The sequence below is a fragment of the Labrus bergylta genome, chromosome 22, assembly GCF_963930695.1.
Source record: "Labrus bergylta chromosome 22, fLabBer1.1, whole genome shotgun sequence".
In the NCBI taxonomy this organism is placed as follows: domain Eukaryota; kingdom Metazoa; phylum Chordata; class Actinopteri; order Labriformes; family Labridae; genus Labrus; species Labrus bergylta.
In genome coordinates, this window is record NC_089216.1 from 7,370,240 (window position 1) to 7,378,658 (window position 8,419).

Sequence of the window (8,419 nt, forward strand, 5' to 3'; positions counted from 1 at the left end):
GAGGAGAAATATAATGATTAAAGACAAACAGAGGAGGAAATGCATGACAAAAAGAACGCATGGACAAAAGGATGAAGCGACAAATGACTGCAGGAACGAGGACGATAAAGTTATCCTTGTCCTTAAGCTGCAAGAACGATGTTTTGTACGAGCTCAGATTATTATTTTTAGAATGAAAAGACTCTCTAATACATTGTACCGACCTCAAAACAAATTTAAACATTGTAATTCCTTTCCAGGACTCAGCACTTCTCGATTCTCTATCTATTCATCTGGTGGAAAATCATTTAATTTTTTTTTTTCAATGACAGCAAAGCTTCCATCTAATCTCCTGTTCCGAAAATTCATTTTGCATCTTTCATATCAGCAACTGACTTTTACAAGAGTTTAGTCAGCTGCTACTGAGCGAAATGCTTCAGATGGAGCCTCAGCGAGAGAGTTCAAATATACGAGAAAAAAAAAACGCAAAGAGGTGGCTGCATGTTGAGAGAAACAATCCAGAGACATAACCCTTGCTACAATTCTTATTTTATGCCATAATCTCATGATCAGATGAATCTGTTCAACCAAATTATATTCTAGCAATGCCAGATTGTATCATCTGAAATTGGAGGAAGGAAGGGAGAGATACTCTTATTCAATTCCTTCATTGTTATTTTGTCCTGTCCTCACATGGTCTGATCTGCACTACAGTATTCTTATTTGTGATAAAAATGGGAACAGTAAAAATAAAAGGGAAACACGCACAACAACAAAAAATAGGACAACAGGGAATGGGTTGAAAAAAAAAATGAAAATGACGTTAAATCAGGTCGGTGAGGAGTGACTCAAAGGTAAGGAGGGAAAAAACAGATTGAGACAGCGGAACAAGGGGAGAAAGACAATAAATATCAGCATCCTTGTCAGCATCTTCCTCCGCCCAGTAGTCTGCGTTTGCTGTATCAGAGGCCCCCGCAGGAAAATCCAAATCCTGCAGACAAGCAACCATCTGCCATCTTGGCTCCAGCCCAGCGCTTGTGTGTGGAGCCATGATGGTGCCCAGTCTCACACATTCAAAAGAATTACATTCCAAAGTCCCCGTCAAATAAGACAATGTTTTATAACACGTCAAGAATGACAAAAAGCTTGACCGTGGGGTAAAGTATTTGCTGTAGCAGCGCATGTTGTGGGGGAACTAGACACGGCGTTTCACAACAAGCTTGTGAAAATTTAATTTACTGTACCTTCAAAGACGACCAATGGGAAGAGTGCTTGAAATAAAGATTTTTAAATGAATAAAAAACAAGCAGCCAAAGTTCTGTATTAGAAGTCCAGATTGAAATGAAATGGAAAATAAAAATAAATAGTCAGAAGCCTATTCTTATACTAAAATATGCTTTTTCTCCATTCACAATCCATGAATCCATGAATCCAGAATCGTTTTGATCGAAATAATAGATTCTGAATCGCATCGTTACCCCAAGAATCAGAATCAAATCGAGTCGTGAGACACCCAAAGATTCCCAGCCCTAGCACATACTGTATGCATCGGAATCAGATGGGAACAGAATAAGAGTGGATCGTTGCATCTCTAATTAGTATCAATGCGATCGAAGCGAACGGTCAAATTTAATCCTTGAATCACATTTCACATCGTTGCAGCTGTTTTTCTTGGGAGCACGAGAGTCACAATTAAAGTCACACCAGTTAAATAGCCTTAGTATAAATATTTAAATCACATTCTATATCTATTATTTGTGATTCCAGGTGTTATATTTAATTGTAACTGTCTAAACTGGTGGCTTTTCCAAACAAATACTGCACCAATTTGTTTCCACATTTTTTACATCTTTCATTTTTCATGCGAAGATTTCTTTCTTCAATTCAGCTCCTTTCTCACTGAAGTGTGAATATAATGACGGCCCGTCGCTCTGAAAACACCAAAGAATCATAATGTGAGGGGGATCGAAGAGAAAAGAATTGAATTACTTTTTTCTTTGCAGACTTTATGTAGGCGACAAACGAGGACAACGAGGTGAGCGTTAACACTGGCTGACATTTCTCCGTGTGCAACAAGATGAACAGGCATCCTTTGACTGGTTTGTTAAGTTGGTGGCAGTCTGTATGCATGACTGGTGCCCTGCTTATATGAAGACGGATTGGCTGAGTAGAGAGAACTGGTAAAGGAATGATGAACAGAGGCATGAAGGACAGACAGGGAGAGCAAGAGGAGCTATCAGTATCATAATGATCATCCATGCCAAATACACACACACACACACACACACACACACACACACACACACACACACAGGACTGTAGAAGGATCATGGCACGACGCCCTGATCTGCAGCTAATGCTGAACCATCCAGACTCATTGGCATCATTCCATCTTACACACACAAACGCACACAGGCTCTCTGCTGGCAGCTCTTCATTATAAAAAATGACTTCTCCTTCTCATACATACACATACCATGGAGCAACCAGAGAATATTTAACACACCTTAAACTAAGACTGCACAAATGTCCGTCCTGCTTAAATATGATTTATTATGTATTTAAGCTTGTGCCAAAAACCATGCTCGTATCATAAAAGGTACAATATGTGGAAACCTACACACTAAAATATCTAAATGACCTCCAACAGTCATCAAAGCCACAGAAATCTGTAATCTTGTAAAAAAAAAAAAAAAAATTATCTGGGCTTGTCAGGTAAATGTAGTTGATATTTAGTGTAATTAGATTATTTATTTTTTTCAACAAACTTTGATTCAAACATTTGCCAAGATGTGAGTTTTTGCAGTGAAGATTAGTGAAGATTTATCAAGGACTGTAATGATGAGGAGATGCGCTGATGAAAAAGTGATGGTGCACTCCCCTCATAGAAAACTCAGTATCCTAGTTTGCAAATTTATGTAAATCATTTGTATTGCCGAAACACAAAAGTAAATAGAGCAAGTAAATAGAACTTATTCAGCAGAACATAGAGACTCTATTTGTTTCTGCTATCTTTACATCGTGCATTTCATTATAATGAGATTCTTTTAATCCTGCTTATTTGTGTCTGCATTTCCTACATTTATCTTTAACAGGTCAGAGGGATTATATGTGTCACATGTCCAGTGTCTATATAATTACAGATTACATGCGATTACATGACACGCATATGGATACACACACACACACACACACACACACACACACACACACAAATATTTGTTTTGTTTAATCCTGAAATCATTTTTCTGTCATGTGGTGAAAAGAATGTGTCAGTTTTATGACTGACAGAAGCAGATTAACACAGATTACTTCAACGACTCAATACTGTGTGTGTGTGTGTGTGTGTGTGTGTGTGTGTGTGTGTGTGTGTGTGTGTACATGTGTGTGAGTGTTTGCACTAACACCTTCATCCATGCAAAGCAACATTATGTTAAGCGAGGGTACTCGTGGGTCAGATTCTGCATATTGATGTTACTTGATGTGTTTGGGTAGGCATGCAAGCAACAGTGTAAATACAGATAATGGAAGATTATTGTCATTATTGCACATAGTGGCGATATGTGAGATGATGTGTGCATATGTGCGCACACACACACACACACACACACACACACACACACACACACACACACACACACACACACACACACACACACACACACACACACACACACACACACACACACACACACACACAGACACACCAGTCTCAGCTGGTGATGTGTGGAACAGCTGAGAGGCAAGTATCCCTAAGAGGGGATTGTCACTTGTAATAAAAGATGCTGTCAATACTGCGCTGCGTGTGTGTGTGTGTGTTTGTGAGTGCATGCATGTGTGTGTGTGTGTGTGTGTGTGTGTGTGTGTGTGTGTGTGTGTGTGTGTGTGTATGCTATATGTCAATCCCCTGCCCGATTACCCGACAGCACTCCTCAGACCTGAGGGCATTAGCCGATCTATTCCACATAAGTCCACATAATTCAGAGAGCGTATTTGCACTTAGTATCCAACATATCTTCTAATTTTCCTTGATGGCCCAAATGTACCACCCGACCTGATGTCAGTATATCCCTGTGTATAGCTTAGCACCAACTACAGATTGTCTTGGTTTTGCCATTTCTTGTATATTTCTGCCTGGTTTGAGTTTGTGGGCGTGGCCTACCAAAGGCTGACTCGTAGGACCGCCCACCCCACCGTTAATCACAGACAGGTACAGGTACGCTCAAGGGTGGGCACAATTTTTCACAGACGGTTGAAGAAGGTTGGAATGTGTAGATTAGTTTGGTAGCTTGATGCTAACACATACTGGAAAATGTAATTATTTGAAATTAGGGAACAATCTTTTAACAAACTTAACAAACGACACCGTATACATTCATATTTACAGACATATATTTAATAAACTCTGTGGAGACCAACTTTAAAAAGCTGCTGATTAGTCATGCTAGCCTGGTCTGCTGCTGATCTCACTGATTAAACAGTATATACTGTGATCGAGTGACGCTTCATGACTTGTGAGTAATGTTGACAAATCTTTCTCTAGACACCATTACACTAAATTATCCATTCATATATAAGCAAACATATAGTTTGCTGCTTCTATATAATTGTCGAAAATCTGATAACCTTCCGGGCAAGGACAACAAGTTGAAACATGTTTTGGATGCACAACGAGGAGCTGTTGTTGAAAACTCATTAATGGAAAGGTCTGAGTCATGCAGCAGAGGACATTGTCTCTGAGATCATAGATCACCTTAACTGTCTCAGTGAATTTTATTGCTCAGCTCTATGTGGCCAAAATAAAAACGGCCTTTTCTGGGAAAATGTTTTAAGTGCTGTGAATAATCTCAGCAAATACAAAATGAAGACATTATTGTGCTTACATAAATGGCCTGAGAGAGGCTTTAAAGAAACATGAGCAACGTCCCTCAACAGCAGACATGGGAGAGAAGAATGCTTTTTTTACATGTTTCCTCACTCAAAAAAACAACACTCACACACACGTCATCAAACACATGTACGGAAAAACATGTACACACATTGTTATTTTTAATGAAATACTTTATATATCCAAAAATCCAAAAATCCTTCTTAAAAGGTTCCAAAAATCATGTCTGCATCCAACGAAAGCAGTTACACCTTACTTTCTATCACTCTCCAAATGTCTTCATCCTCCCCTACCCCACAGTCAAAATAAAAAAAAAACACACATGCGTTGCCCCCAAATCCTCAGTTCTGACCTTTAAATACACTGTCGGGGCTTTTTATATTTTTGTTCAGACACAAGCAAAACCTGAATCGCCTGTAGGCTCCCGTTCACAATCTCCCAATCAATGCATTCTGACATTTAGAGGCAGAAAGAAGGAGAAATGTGAGTACAAAGAGAGAGTGCATGTGTGTGTGTGTGTGGATGTGTTTTACAAACCACCCACAAGCAGAGAGACAGGTGAGGTCCATTTCAATAAAACTTCAGTTTTAACAAGCACCTGCCTGGATTTATGAAAGTACCGACTTCAAGGCAACATGCACGGAGAGACGATAAATGAAGCAAAGACTTGTTGTCCCTTTATTATTCTGTAGCATCGCTCTGTTTGGACAGCGCAATTTCTGGGAGCTCATGAATGATTTTTCACCTAATTTGTACAAAAACAAGATGCAGGGATGGACTTTTTCATTTTTTTAGCCCCTCAAATGTGTTGCCATGGTTACCTGCTCTGACCCCTTCTCATTACAAACAAACCATTTGAGTACTTTAATAGTGTATATGAACACAACAACAAGTATCAACATTGTATATAGGATATTTTTTTTATTAAATCTAAAAAGCCCTGTGATCATAGACAACACACGCCCTATCCATACCCCGCCAGGTCGATACACATCTGATGCAGCGAGACCATCTAATGGAGGACAGAGTAGTTGAAAGTATTGACAGAATGCTACAGTAGCACTAAATCAATATCAGACACTCCTCCCACTAAAATACTTCACAACGACGTCGAATTTAAAAACACAAATGAAGCCAAAACTGTTCTAACTGTGTACAAAGAATACAAAGAAGGGAAACATCTTTGAAAATGTTCAGCGCACTATACTTCTTGGAAAATTGAATCGGCCTACTGGTTAGTCAATATAGTGTAATTCAGTGAAAGGGCGACACTGTCAATATCAACTCTGGGTCGCTCTGCTAATGCACAGGAGGACGCAAATCGACAAGTCCTGTGGTGACTTTGTGGATGAAGGAAATCTGACCGAGCATATCCCTAAAGAAAGAGCGTACAACATGCATTGCATCAAACAAAACACCCCCTCTTCCTGCTATTTTTACATTATATTATTCCTCTGTTGTTTCCTAAATCCTGCTCCATATTTTTGCTCGCCTCGACTGAAACACACTTGCTGCTTATTGTACACCAGCACGATTGAATGTCTGTCCAACCGCGGCACTGTAAACACCACTTCAATCAGCAATCAGGAGGATTATCGTCCCCGTCGTCGTGTGTTCAGGATGAAACAGATTGTCAAGTGTGACTGTGACGTTTGCTCGGTAACCGTCAGACCAATGACGAGAGACGGTGAGGATGAAGGGACTAATTGTATCTCATGGATCGATTGATTTTCACACTCAAATACAAAGAGGGCGACATAAGCTGGGTGCTGGAGAGAAAGTTTGAAGGGGTTTTTAATGCATGGACTATCTGACTGGTGGATCCACTTATACTTCACATCAAAAAACAAATGGCAGAGAATGCCCGCTAATGGATTTTCACAAAAAAGTGTCAAAGAGAACACAAAGGAAAGTAGTTCCTGTCTACGGTTAAGAATAATCAGAGTGTGGGTTGGTATATATGAATATTAGAACCTGAAAAGAAGACCACCAACAGAAAATGACAGACCAGTCTGCTCTTTTTCTTGGAAAGAGTCCTCAACCTGCCTCAGGCTCTCCTCAGAGACTTGGTGTGTGGGTAACTTAAAGGTCAGGGTTTGCTTTAGGGTTGAGGTCACCACTATAAGGGGGAGGTGAAAGTGTAAGGTCCATGTCAGTGGGTTCATATTATTTTTTCCCCCCTTTAGTAACCTTGCTTCCAATGCTGTTGTCTCTTTGAACTAGGAAGGGGGTCCTTGGAGCAGTGTTCTGGTGGAGGTGTCTAAAGGAATTACTACTGCTCAAGTAATCGTATTGAAGATGGTAATGTAGTTCAGTAGTAGGTCATGTTGCGCACCATGTACAGAGACTGTAGTCCTCATTCTGACCTCAGATCATCTCATGTCCTACTCTCTCCTCCTCCAACATTTCCTGTCTCTCTTCAGCTGTCCTTTCTAATGAAGGCAAAAAAAAGCCCAAAGAATGCATGTTCAGTCTCAGCTGTAAGTCTTTGTCACGTCTTTGCGTTATGTTCCCTGTTGAAAGTGATATCAATAAATGGAGGTCAAGGCCCAAGAAGCAAAAAAAATGAAAACTGGAGTTAAACCTTTCCTGAAGTAAAGAACCGCTCCCCTGAAATCTCTGTTGATCCCACCAGCTAAAGAGCTGAATGAAGCAGCTAAACACGGAGAGTGTGAAGATGATGATGTGATTCACTGCCCTGAAAAACTGAACTGGAAATGACTTGTTAAGTTGTTGAGTTTGACCAATGGGTGACCAAAGTGACCAAACCTTTAAATTGAGCCATACAAGACTGAAGGAGTTCAGAACAACCAAAAGGGAAAGAAATGTTGGCTTTGTGATGGTGCAAAGGGGGCTTTCAGGAACTAAATGATTTACTTGTCAACTTTTGTTAACCAATGGAAAGACTGCCCTGAAAGTAAAAGTAGATAACACAACAGCAGCCTCTGGTCTGTTCTTCAGTCGTAGATTAAATCTGTTTCACTATATGAAACACAACCTGAGTCTGTCAAAAATTCACAAAGCTGCGTTTTGGCTCAAGCAAACAACAACAACCACAACAATTGCCTCCGAGGTGTCAGTGAGTTTGGTACAAATGAGCACATTGCATCTAATGTCATCCGTCTAGACGGCAACAGGACCACAAAAAAACACAGTGACATCCCAAAACCTGTCGACTGAAAGACGCTGATGCCTTAAAGCCCAATGTCTTATAACAATGAGATTAAAGTGGAATTAATACCCATGTTCAAAAACAACTCTAAAAGCGATTTTCCCTTTTTTGAAATCCTCTTCTTGCAGTCGCCCAAAAAAACACCCCCCAAATAATCAGCTTAAGGAGATAAGACTGAGGCGTTTTTATTGAATTTCACTATCAATGTGATGATGTGATTCCTATTCCTCTATTAAAAAAAAGTCATACAACCATACAGTTCAAATGAATCCATCAGATTTTGAGCATTAGCTGCTCCCTTATCTTCAGACTTTCAGGATTTAACTCATCTTCTGCAAACTAAGGTTTCATTGCCACATACTGAAAATATCCACACGTTC